Here is a 12,977-nt window from a genome sequence, read left to right as displayed (position 1 = left end):
ATTACTTTTCACCAACTGTATCAACGTCGGTTTCACCTCCATGTTTGCATCATTGACCCTTGATGAATCAATATTTTCTTGATTTCACTTAGCTTATTGTGCTAGATTTAATCAGGGAATTGTGCTTGAATGTCCAGTATTTTCTCATTTTTACTAATTGTGCTTAATTTGACTAGAAATTCTTATTTTAATTAATTTGAATTATCTAGGACTAGTTATTTGCATTATTAATTGTAGAGAAATTATTGGATAAAATTTAGGGATTAATTTCTTTTGGGAGGCAATTAATGAAGAGGTGCAACCCATGAAGGAGTAAGAGTAAGCTGATTGATTGCAGCGTGAGAGAAAGGTGTTACATCCAGCAACGGTCCAACAAGCATATCACGGGTTGGAGCTTTGGTGTCACGGCCCACAATGAAAAAGGGTGTGCTGGATGGAATGAAGAGTCCAACAGCTTTGGAGCCCACGGCTGCACGTCACGCTTCACACCTTCTACCACGTTTCAACGACATCCATCATTCCAGCATTCCAGCACACAGCCACATCCACACGCCAGGGAGAAGATGTCACGGCCCATGGAAAAGAAGTGGCAAAAAGAAGAAGCATCCATCAGCAACACGGGAGCCCAACAGAGGAAGCCTTCACGTCCTTCAATTGAAACACACGGACGACCCATGACAATTTTTACGGAGCATCCAGCAAGGGCAGGTTTTGTTGGCTTTTAGGAAGCACATTATGGGTGGCATATATATCATCTTTTCTTGCTGCAGTAGACGCCACGAAGATGGGAAGCACACAGATACCACGCATGGAGGGTTACGGATGAGGAGAGAATATACATTTCATTTGGCTGGAGGAGTGCACGCATGGTGTCACGTCCTGGAAGAAGCTCTAAGTTTTCATTCTTTTTCTTTTCTTAGAGAATGGGTGCTGGAATGAAACAAGGTGATAGAGAAAGAGCTTCAGCCGCCACTCTCTCAGATGGTTCTTAGGCTTGCTTTGAATGTTATTTTGAGGGGTTTTTATGCTTTTGCTTGAACAAGTTTTTACGCTGTCACAGTGGATGAGAAATGAAGCACATTTACTTCTCCATTTATTATTTTTTTTAAGCACGGAGGGATGAATGAAAAGTCTTGGTTTTTATTCTAGTATGGAAATGAGTTTTTCTTTCTTTAGACAATAGCAGCACAAATGTTTTCTTCTTTCTTTTAGATAAGTGTGGATGATGATTTCATTTTGAAGTTTGCACGGTGCTTCCAGCGGTGTACACGTTGAGCTGGAAAGGAGCTGTCAAGGTGTGGATGGAGAAGAAAGTACAATGCTGCAAGGGAATGTGGGCATGGAAGCACTGCTGGACGTGAGAACATTGGTTTTGGACGTGTGAAGGAAAGCAGCACACGCTTTGCGTTTGAGAAGAAAGAAGTGTGTCCAGTTGGTTTATGGTGTCAGGGAAAGCGCAAACAGCACGATGATGGAGTTTTTCTTTCATTTGATGAGCACGATGTCCAGTTGTTGCCACGTCTTGGGAAATGAGAGCTAGGGTCCCTTATTTTGGTCTTCACGCATGAACAAGTTGCATTTTTATATTTTATATATTAATTTTGCATTTAGCATTTTTCTAATTTACATTATGCCTTTTATTGTTGATGTCTTTCTTTTCCTTTTAGTACTGTTGATGCGTTCCAATGCTATTTCGTTTCTTTTCTTTTATGTTGTTTAATAAAATGAGCATTTCATTTTTAGCTTTACCATTGCATTCTAATTGGTCCAAACAATTAAGCATTGAATGTGTTTTTCTTATTTATTTATTGCACTGAAATTAGTTCACGAACCTTGGCATTGAATGTTTTATTCCAGTGTTTTCCTTCACTTTAATGTTTTCAATTATGTTTGGTTGTATGTAATTTCTAGTTTTAATTCAGTTCGTTTCGAATCACAAAAACACTTTCAAAACCCCCCTACGTGTTTGACCTAAGTCTCGAACCACATTTGGTCCTTGAGAGACGACCTAATGCACATCAAATTTGACGGGCCGCGACAGCCCGCATCAACCCTCAGCCTTGCTATACTATTAAAATGTTGAGGGCCAACCACAGTGGTGTAATCTGCAAGAATCCGTCTACCATTATTCTCCTCTGCCATATTTTCAGTGCTATGATGAGACCTTTGTGGAGAAGGTTGTAAGAGTGTCTCAGGAGAAGGGAATAGTTCTCTTGAAGTTCGAACTCTCCTCCTCCTTCTACTTTTGCCCAGGCCTTCAAGAAGAGGTTCTGAGATTTTCTTGCTTCTAGTGCAAATTGCTTCCTGCATACAAAAGAAAACAAAATCCTAGAAAAATTTTCTTAGCACAAAAAGATAGAAAAGAGAAGAAATAATCAAAGGATATAATTGAAAAGATAAGAAGATAGAAAATAAAAACAGAAAATAAAAACAGAAAATAAAAATAGAAAAAAAAATTCAAAACAAGTCAAAAATAATCAAAAATCACACAAATAGACTAGTTAAACCACGAGTCCCCGGCAACGACGCCAAAAACTTGATGAACAAATCTTCAATCCCCGAAAACGGAGTCAAAAACTTGTTAACCCTCGACAAGTGTACCTGAATTGTATCAAGTAATAAACCTGGTAAGACCAAGTATCGTTCTCCCAAAGGACTCACAGCCTAGACAGTTGTGTGATTTTGTTGATTAATTAAGACTTGTGAACAAATTATTGTAAGTTTCAAATGCAAAAGACTGAAAAGTAAATATGTATGCATGTGATGATCAATGAGCAAGAAGAAACAAAACACGTGAATTGAAATATATGGATGAATATGTTGTTGGGGTTTATCAATTTCATCCTATCCACTCTGTTGTATTTAGGAATTCATCATTCTTTTCATTAATGTTAATGCCACTTTCTAAATTACTTTAAACCCGATGTCTCGGCGAAGAAAGCCTAATCATAATCACTAGTTTACAATGTCTTGTCTCCCTAGCAATTAATCATGCATTATAGTGAACAGAAGCTTAAAGGCAACCAACCATCATACTCTTATGTCTAGGTTTGTAATATATTGTTGGAAGAGATTCCCCAGATCTAGATTGCCCTGTATGTGTCCATATGGACAAAACCAATAATCATGACATCGAATGAGTTAAACAATGCATGCTTTGAGCAAAGAGGAAAAACCCTAACTATTAATGAAAGAAAGCATGTATCATAAAAAGATCTTGAAGAACAAATTCCATACAAGAGAGTTTCTAAGGATTTACATTGATTCCCCAACAACAAAATAAGTTTAGTTCACCATATTCATGGTGAAACTAGATGAAATACAACAGAAAGTTTAGGAAGGAGCCTTAGCATCCAAAATCCTCCTCCAAGGGGTGAAAGAGTGTGTTTTTGCTTCGTCCCAGCCAAAGATACGAACCCTAGAACGTCCTAAAGCTTATTATTAAGGATGCTAGGAATTGTATGAACTCGTAATTAAGGATAGGCCTTCTTGCAAGGTGATTTAGAGAGTGGCATTAGCAATTGATGAAAAGAATGATGAATTCCTAAAAGTATATGAGAGTGGATAAGATGAAATGGATAACCCCAACAACATACTCATCCATCTAATTCATTAAAGTGTTTATATTCCTCTTTTCCATTGATCAAATTCATGCATACATGTTTAATTACTGTCTTTTGCATTTAAACCTACAATCAATTGTTCACAAGTCTCAAATAATCAACAAATCATATAGCTAACTAGGTCGTGAGTCCTTTGGGAAAACGATACTTGGTCTTACCTAGTTTTATTACTTGATACGATTCGGTCACACTTGCCGATTGTTAAACAAGTTTGTGGCGCCGTTTTTCGGTGTTCACAAATTTGTCATTAGTAGCACATAACCCAGGCACCCTATTATTTGATAAAAGGTGATGGTATTGTACAAAAAGATTGAGGGTAAAAAGAACATTTGACATTGAATCAGCCCAAATCTTCGTAAAACAGCGAGACACGAAAAATTCCTATATCTCGCAAATCTTTGCAAATCCTTGCAAATTCTTCTTTGCTTATCCCTCCATGTGAACACATTTTTAATCGCAAATCATCTCTCTCAAATCTCCGTGTTAAACTGCGATTGATTGCACAAAATCAGAACAAACTAGATTTCCCCACTAATGAAGTATAGGGACAACCTAGGTATCAATCCTCGGACTCAACAGAATTAAGTTTCAGAATGTAAATTTAATTCTTGTTACTTATTTACTAATTACTAACTAACAGGTGGGGAAAAGGAATTAAAACAAAGAAAAAACATATAAACTAAAATTTGTTAAGAAAAAGAAATAGAAATATAAATTGTTAAGAAATAAACCTAAAATGTAAAGAAAAGATGGTATGAGACAAGAACAAACAATGCTATTTTGAACGAATATAAAAGCTGAGGAATCTAAAAGTTAAATGACATGAGCCTAAATGAAATGATACAATGAAAAAAATTGAACTTAATCTGGACAGTGAAAGAATAGTAAAATGAAGTGAAAAGTTAAAGTGGAATGAGTAAAGAACCTAATATCTAAGAATTTAAAATCCAAAATCCGATTATCAGAATTGTCAAACAAAAAGAAATGATCAATTCAAATCTCTAAGCAAAGACAAAACAATATAAATGGATGAAGAATTACTAAGTCAGAATCTAGAACACCTGGAACTATTACTCAAACACTAAATCATTGATTAGATTCATGAATTGGAATCCAAAATGCAAGGATTAACACATCATAGTATTTATTTGCAACTCAGGAAGACATCCTGTAAGGGTATACCCTCTTTGGAGTAATTAAGTCCCAAATCAGAACTTAGTTTGTGCAAATGCATACTCTCTGTAACAAACCTCAATAATTTCAACTTTAATTCAATCTTCTAACTAATATCAGCAAACACATCTAAACTTCAAGATTTCTATCTAAACATCAACATCACAATTCACTATAGTAAGTCCAAAAAACTCAAAAATTTGCAAGAAAACAATAGAGAACTAACACTTAACCATCACAAACATTAAATCCAGACCAAATATTTTGATTCATTCAGTGTTTTGAAATGCATCCTGACTTAAGGAGACACCTTGGAAAAGAAAAGCTCACTGTGGGGTCAATACAGTTTCTCTGATTAGAGAAAATAAAGTGCAGTTTCACAATTCAAAACCTAAATAAAACCAAAAAAATTTTATTCTGAAAAGACAACAATAACAAAATTGAATTCACAGTATTTTTTTCCTTCATTAGACTCATCTCCAAACTCGAAAAGAAATCTCGGTAAGTCATGCTTACTGTGAAGCCATGTAATTCCTTAAAGAATTTCAACTTTGTGGAGTTATAAAGTCTAAATCAGATTTTTCTTTACAAAACACAACAGGAAAAACTCTCACATCATCAATCAAGAACACATAAATAATGGAAAAATCAAGCTAACAGAATTATCAAACGCTGAACACATGCAAACATCAAGAAAGAAATTTTATTCACAAGAAAACAAGGATTACACGAGAATATACCAAAGAAAAGGCGAGCGAGAACACAAGAAACTCGAAGCCGAAAATGCGATAAAACCCTAAACTCTCACGTTCGCTCTATCTATTCCTAAGACTAAAAACGTAAACTGAAAATATATGTCTCTGTGAAGTGTGTGTCAGTATGTACATGGAAAAAGCCCCTTTATATAGGGTCAAAAGACTAGAACAAAGAAAAGGGAAACTTTGATACTTGGCGCTTCGAATCTTCTTCTCGACGCTTCCTTCAAATCGGACGGCTCGCCCTGCTTCTCTAACTTCATCCCTTCGATCACTTCAGTGTCCTCCTCAATTCAAGCTCCGATCATCTTCTATTAAGTGACACTTGAGCATTTGGGAGCTTTCTTCCTCTCACACGAGCAATCCCTAGCTTTTGGGTGCTCTTTCCCTTTCTCTGGAACCTTGCTCGAGGGTGCTTCCTTTTCTGCCAAATGAGATGCACAGTCTGGACCCCTTCAAAGGCAGCATCGCCTCTCAACTAAACACACCAGAACGACGTCGTTCCACCAAAGGAGAATTAGCCCATTCCAATGCTTGCAACAACAGCGTTTCAACAGTGGCTTCCAACAATTTCAGTGGCCCAATTCAAATGTGGCAGTAGCGGCCCAAAGCTTTTTCCAATAAACCAAATCTGCATCAACAACGTCAGCCAGCCCAAATGTTAGTGCACTCAACACTTTACAACAGCAGCAACCCAATTTATTCCATATCTGCACTAAGGAAAAAAAAACAAATCAATATCAAATTAAAGAAAAGAAAAGGAAATCTAACAATTAAGAAGAAATATTTTTATCAAAGATTTCCTAAAAAAAATAAAATTTTCTAATTATTAACAAAAACTAAAAATTATATCTAAAAACCTAATTTTAACTAAATTTATACAAAACTAAAGAATTCAAGAAAAAACCTAAAACTAGCCTAATCCTAAATAATTAAAAAGAAAATAATTCTAAGAAAAGATTTTTAATCTAAAAAAATATGCAAATCTAGAGTGTTATCACTCCGTCAACAGTAATTTTGAAGTGAGTTATTTGTTCTCATTCGCTTGCAAATCCATTCTTGTCTATTAGAATCCCAAGAACACTCAATGATCTTTCCAGAAAAATGCAAGGAGTTTGAACCTTCTACAGGTTTTAAATTTCCGTTAAGTATTAGCAATCAACTCAACTAAGATACTCAAACACACTTCAGACATAAAAACTAACCATAATCGTGCATGTAAAAAAATATTAACAAAGCATTAACCTCCAAAACTGAAACACTGCTTCCTATATATACTTTTATGGTGAGCGATAGAATTTGGTTATACGGATAAGAAAATACTAACCAACGTAAATACAAATTTGGACAAACTTCTCCATTAATACTTCTAAGAATGAAAAATAAGACATCATGTAGATATTTAAGTTTTTTTTGTTAAGATTGATTAATGAGTTGATTGTTAAATTTGCTGTTATAATAAATTTAATTTAAAATGTACTGTTGTTTTGTTTGATTGACAAATACAATTCTTTGATATAGTAAATTGTTGCTGAAGAGTTTAAGTGTATCTCAAAATTGGTAAGGAAAGTTAGTTATTTATAAATTGGTTGTGCCTTTGAGTGGAAGTGTGGTTTAATTTTGGTTTGGGTTAATTGGATTTGATGTATGATATGAATTGATTGGTTGAGAATGTTAAATTAATTTATTAATTGGGAAAATGTCATTGTGTGAAATTTGTGAATTTAAGATGGTTCTGTTTTAGAATTAGGTAACTTTAGTTTTTTTTTCTATTGACAAGGGATTCCCTACGAGACATCTGATTAATTAAATCAGTGCTTCTTGAGCTAAGATAATTAAATTGTAATTTTATAAGATCTATTTAGTAGTGAATAGCTCTAGAGAAGTCAAATTGATAAAGCAAAACTCAGAGAAATGTCAAACTTTTAGTGGACGCCTCTACAATGTTGTTGGATGCCAATCGGGCAGTGGTCACTCACTTTGCTTGGCATTGGGTGCCACCAAGAGACCATCATGCATAACTCTCGAGTGAAAATGATAAAGAATCCTTAAGAGAGGCGGATTTGAGAACAAATTCTCTTTAAGAAAGAGTGTATGATCGATGACTATTTCTTAAAACATATATAAAAGAAGTTGAGGAAGAACATTTGAAATTCAAAGAATCTATGACAAGGTCCAATATCAAAATACGTCTCCTTGAATATTATAATGTTCCATGAAGGAGGGAATTTAAAGAACAAAAACATCATAAGCACAATTGAACAATAATTTAGGAAATTAAATAATTTGTAATTTTATCTTAACTTTATAGAATGTTAAATTTATTAGGCAAGCGAGCCTTACTAGGCAAAAAGTCTCGATATGTAATTTTCATATTTTATTATTTTTGTGTTTTGAGCTTGTTTATTTAGGGTTCTAGGTTTTATTAAACTTATGTGCCTTTATCTAGAGGTACCAAAAACTAATATAGATACTTTTGAGTCATAATATATTCATTTGCATTTTTTTTAGAGTGGACTGATGAGTCAATATTTTCTTGACTTCACTTAGTTTAGTGTGTTAGAATTAATCAGGGAATTGTGCTTAAATGTCCGGTATTTTTTCGTTTTTGCTAATTGTGCTTAATTTGACCAAAAATTCTTATTTTAATTAATTGGTTTAATAGGTTCGGAGGTCCCTATATTTGCGGGTTCGTTTCAATTGGGTCCTTCAATTTTGAAAGTGATCAATTGGATCCCTAATTTAACAAAATTGAGTCAATAATACCCTTTCCGTTAAATGCAATGGACGGTGTTAACTTTTTAAACAGGTGGCATGCTGAGGCATCTTTTTATTTGCAGGTGGCACAGTTTGAGCTGAATACGTGGATTTTATATGATTATTCCCAACGTGTCGTTTGTCAAATTTAGTTTTCCTACTATTGCATTAACTTTTATTAAATTTAGTTGAAATTTGCAACAAATTTAAAAGCTAATGAAGGCACCGGAGTTGATTAGAAAATATCTTAAATTTGTGACCCATCCACAGGAAACATACCAACAAAAAGTTTCAATGAGCACACATGGTTCTTACAGCATGAGATCCAAAGCCTCCTTTGAAAATGAAGCCAAGGCCACGGTGAAAGAAAGTGGGGTAAGTCGATAAATAAAGAAAAGCATAAAAAGAGATTAAAAATAATAAAAAATATATTTTTTTGTAATTATGGTTGTTTTGAGTGTCGAGAATGTAATGATGAAAGGTTGTTGATATTGTGAAAAATTGGAAATCCAGGGAGGAGGGAGTGGAGGGAAGAGCGGGAAGACAATGTCCTCCAACAGCAAGGAGAATCTGTTCATATGTTTTCTGGTGACACTTTGGTACTCTTCAAACATTAGTGTGCAGACGAACTTGTTTTGACAATAGGAAGATAGAAGCCTCAAACTCACATCCGAAAAGTTTCAAGCTTCCGCAACGCGTCATTTAAACGAACTTGTTTCGTTGGGCGTCTTGGCGACAATGGAGGGGGCGTGCAGGCCGGACTCAAGCTCGTCGGCGAGGAGGTCATAGACGAGATGATGTCGTTTCACGAGGCTTTGATCCTCGAACTTGGACGAAACGATCTTCACGTTGAAGTGGGTCTCCTTGTCGGAACTTTCTCTCACGGCAGCATGACCCGCGTGCTGGTGCGACACGTCGTCCACCTCTAAAACGGTGGCTTCCAACGCAGACTGAAGCTTCGTCCACCTCACGATAGCACCACAGAATGCTGTAAATTTAGGGTTCTGATTTGGGAACGAAGGAGTTTGCAGACGAAAACAGGGACAAATACTGGAGAAGGATGCCTTTATTACATTTGACCCTAATTATGCTTTTATTACATTTTACCCTAATTATGCTTTTATTACATTTTACAATTTGAAATGATATAAAATCCACAAATTCAGCTTAAATTGTGCCACCTGCAAATAAAAGGATGACTTAGCATGCCATCTGTTTAAAAAGTTAACGTCGTCCATTGCATTTAACGGAAAGGGTATTATTGACTCAATTTTGTTAAATTAAGGACCCAATTGATCATTTCCAAAATTGGAGGATCCAATTGAAACGAACCCACAAATATAAGGACTTCCGAACCTATTAAACCTAATTAATTTGAATTATTTGAGCTAATTATTTTCATTATTAATTGTAGGGAAATTTTGGATAACCTTTTGGGACTTCAAGAGAAATGTGACATCAATTTTATTTTAAGCTAAAATGATAGGAGGGGTGAATTTCATTTTTTTGAAGGGAACTTCAATAGGAGTAGGTGTTGTCACGTGATGGGCTGGAATTGGAGAAGTATCTTGGCTTTTCTTTGTGCACAAAAAGGCGTTCCAACAGAAGCACCAAACAGGGGTGACATCCAACAAAAAGAAAGTGGTGTCACGGTCCAGCACAATAGCGTCTAGGAGATGCCACGGCTTGCACACGCTCTTTCAGCGTTGGAGAGGTGCACATAGGTCTTTAGCTTTTAAAAGAAATCCCACGGTCCAACTAGGATGAAGCAAGGGAGGTGCAGCCCACACTTTTTCACGTCCAGCAGAAGGAACTTTGGCAAGCAAGGGGTTGGACACGCTGGCAGCAGGGAAGGTCTGTCATGGTTGGAAGCATTGGAGGATTCATTACTAGGCTCAAAAGAAAGGAGGGCTGCCACGTGTTTGAAGGGGGGGTGTAGCAAGAATTAATTGAGGAGCATTCATCAAAGAGGACTGGTTCATTAGGGCTGCTGCACGTGGAATTTTGGGGGTTCATCTTTATTTTAATGAAAGCACTTTCATGTGAGGAGGCAGCCGCCACTTACGCTTGCTGCTGGGGCTCCAGCAGTGTTGGGTGTGTCTCGGCCTGGAGCTGGTGCAGCCACCATCCTCACGTAGTTTATTTTTTGCTGGGAACGTTTTTATTAAGGAAAAATGTGAACGTTGGTTTTCATTGCTGATTTTACACACTGCCATTTTCGTTTGGTTGCATTTCTTTCCGCCTCTTTCATTTTCGGAACAACATTTGTGATCTTTTTTTTTTAAATATAGTGCAATTAGAACAAGTAGAAGTAAAGTTGGGTATGACAGGAGAACCCAAAATCTGATCACGGACATGAGAAACATCTTTAGAGAGTCCGTATGATGCCAACAACATGAAGAACTTTGATCGTTGTTCCAATTCTTCAGCAGGAGTGGAAGCAGGAGGTAATATATCATTAAAGTCATGAAGAAGGGCATGAATTTTACCCAAATATTCTGCCATGGGACCAGGATTGCGCGGACCAATAACAGTTAATAGGTCTTGACAAACACCATAAAGATGCTGAGTGTCATTTGTGTATAACAACTTCGCTTGTGCCCATACTTCTGAACATGTTTCATAGGATCGAAACATTTGTTTCAATGAGGAGTAAATGGTGGACTTTATAACAATGCATAACTGAGCATCAATTTTCATCCAGTAGGAAGTGTCATCTATGGGAGCAGTAGTCACATTTTGAGTAAGATGATCTAAGTACCCCTGACTCTTCAACCAAAGTTTGATGTCGGACGCCCATGTTGCATAATTTGTGCCATCTAACTTGTCAATGGACAAGTGTACATTCACATAATTGGTATATATTGAGGGATCAGAAGATGAGCCATCAATAGAGGTGTTTGTAGACGAGGAAGACGCCATAGAGAGGGAGAAACCCTAAAAAATCAAAGTTCTCCGATTGACGCAACGACCACAGATCCAGAAAGAGGGCGAGGAGGCGATCACAACGGTGCTGATCGGCGGCGGAAAGCTTCGGCGACGCGCCGGCACGCGCGGCGGCAGCGGCGACTCTTGCGGCGGCGCGTGGAGGCGCGTGGGTGGTCCGTTCGCCGCGATCTTCGTACCACGGTGGTCGCCCGGCCGAGACGATTCCGATGATGTGGTCGCCGGTTGATTCTGGAACTCCGGCAACGGTGGCGACGGCGGCAGCGGCAACGGCAGTGGCGGCAACTGCGACGACATCGGCAATGATGGGTGCCGGAGACCGTGGAGTTGACTGGAACTATTCCTGTGCTCTAGATACCATATGAGAAATAGAGAAGATTGGGAGAAAATATCCCTTGTGTGTTTAGCATACACATAGGGTAGTTTATTTATATTGTAAGATATGGGCCAATGCCCTTAATACAGAATAGACTAAGCCCAAATAACAGAAACACACATCTTAACATCTAACAGACCCAAACCAGAAATTAAGGACAGAAGAAGGTGAATTATTCTCTGATCCAGAGAGGTATAAGAGGCTGGTTGGTGATAACAGTTGAAAAACTGTTATTTTCATGCTTAAAATTGACACTAAAAGCAACCTTTACACTTAGAAACTAGCTTGAAATCATGCTTTTCTGCATATTTTCATAAATAAGAGAGTCGAACAGGTTTATGCTTGATTTCAGTGTTTTTGTGCAGGTTTTAAGGTGAATTTAGTGAAAGAAGTGAAGAAGGAGAGAGATGAAATCAGAAAAGACATCAAAAAGTGCAAAAGGAGAAGCCGAAGTCACCGCTCAACGGCAGTTTACCGCTGAGCGGCACTCATGAGCTTACGGGAGATCCGCTGAGGGGCAAAATGGCCGCTGAGGGGAGAAAACAAGTCACACACTTACCGCTGAGCGATATTTTACCGCTGAGCGGCACTTTAATGGGCTTGGACCTAATTTTTTGTAATTTACGAATGGTATTTAAGCTTTAGGGTTTCCTAGGGTTAGGTATCTTTGGCTGGAACGAAGCAAACACTCTCTCTTCCACCCCTTTGAAGGAGGATCTTGGATGCTGAGGCTTCCTCTTCACCTTTTTAGGGTTTTATCTTTCATTCTTTCATTGCAATTCATCTAGGTTCACCATGAATATGGTGAACTAAACTCTGTATGTTTGTTGGGGAATCAATGTAATCTTTTGAAGCTCTCATATATGGAATCTGTTTTTACATCTTTTAATTAAGACTTATGCTTTCTTTCATCATTAGTTAGGGTTTTTCCTCTTTGCGTAATGCTTGCATTGTTTAACTCATTCGATGAATGATTATTGGTTTTGTCGATACGGGCGCGTACGGGGAAGTCTAGATCCGGGGAATTTCTCCCAATATTATATTGGTTGTCGTTAAGCTCCTGTACTTATGAACTGATCATTAGGAATGCTAGGAATTGTATGAACTCGTGATTAGGGAGAAGCCTTCTTGAAAGGTACTTTAGAGAGTGGCATTAACAATGATGATTTGAATGTTGAATTCCTAAAATATATGAGAGTGGATAAGATGAAATTGACCCCCAACATATTCATACATAAATTTCATTGAAAGTGTTTATCTTTTGCTTTTTGCCATTGATCAAAACTTCATGCATACATATTTAATTTTCGTCTTTTGCATATAAAATCCAAATATTTCTTCTTTAAG

The 12,977-nt window shown here is 37.1% G+C and overlaps 1 pseudogene; it reads right to left on the bottom strand.

The window, feature by feature from the left end:
- Positions 1-9,006: 9,006 nt before the first annotated feature.
- Positions 9,007-10,436, bottom strand: LOC148202101 (protein BOLA1, chloroplastic pseudogene; annotated as a pseudogene).
- Positions 10,437-12,977: the final 2,541 nt, after the last annotated feature.

The sequence above is a fragment of the Vigna umbellata genome, chromosome 3 (assembly GCF_029865625.1).
Source record: "Vigna umbellata cultivar VRB3 chromosome 3, Vumbellata_1.0, whole genome shotgun sequence".
In the NCBI taxonomy this organism is placed as follows: domain Eukaryota; kingdom Viridiplantae; phylum Streptophyta; class Magnoliopsida; order Fabales; family Fabaceae; genus Vigna; species Vigna umbellata.
This window is presented reverse-complemented; position numbering and strand designations above follow the sequence as displayed.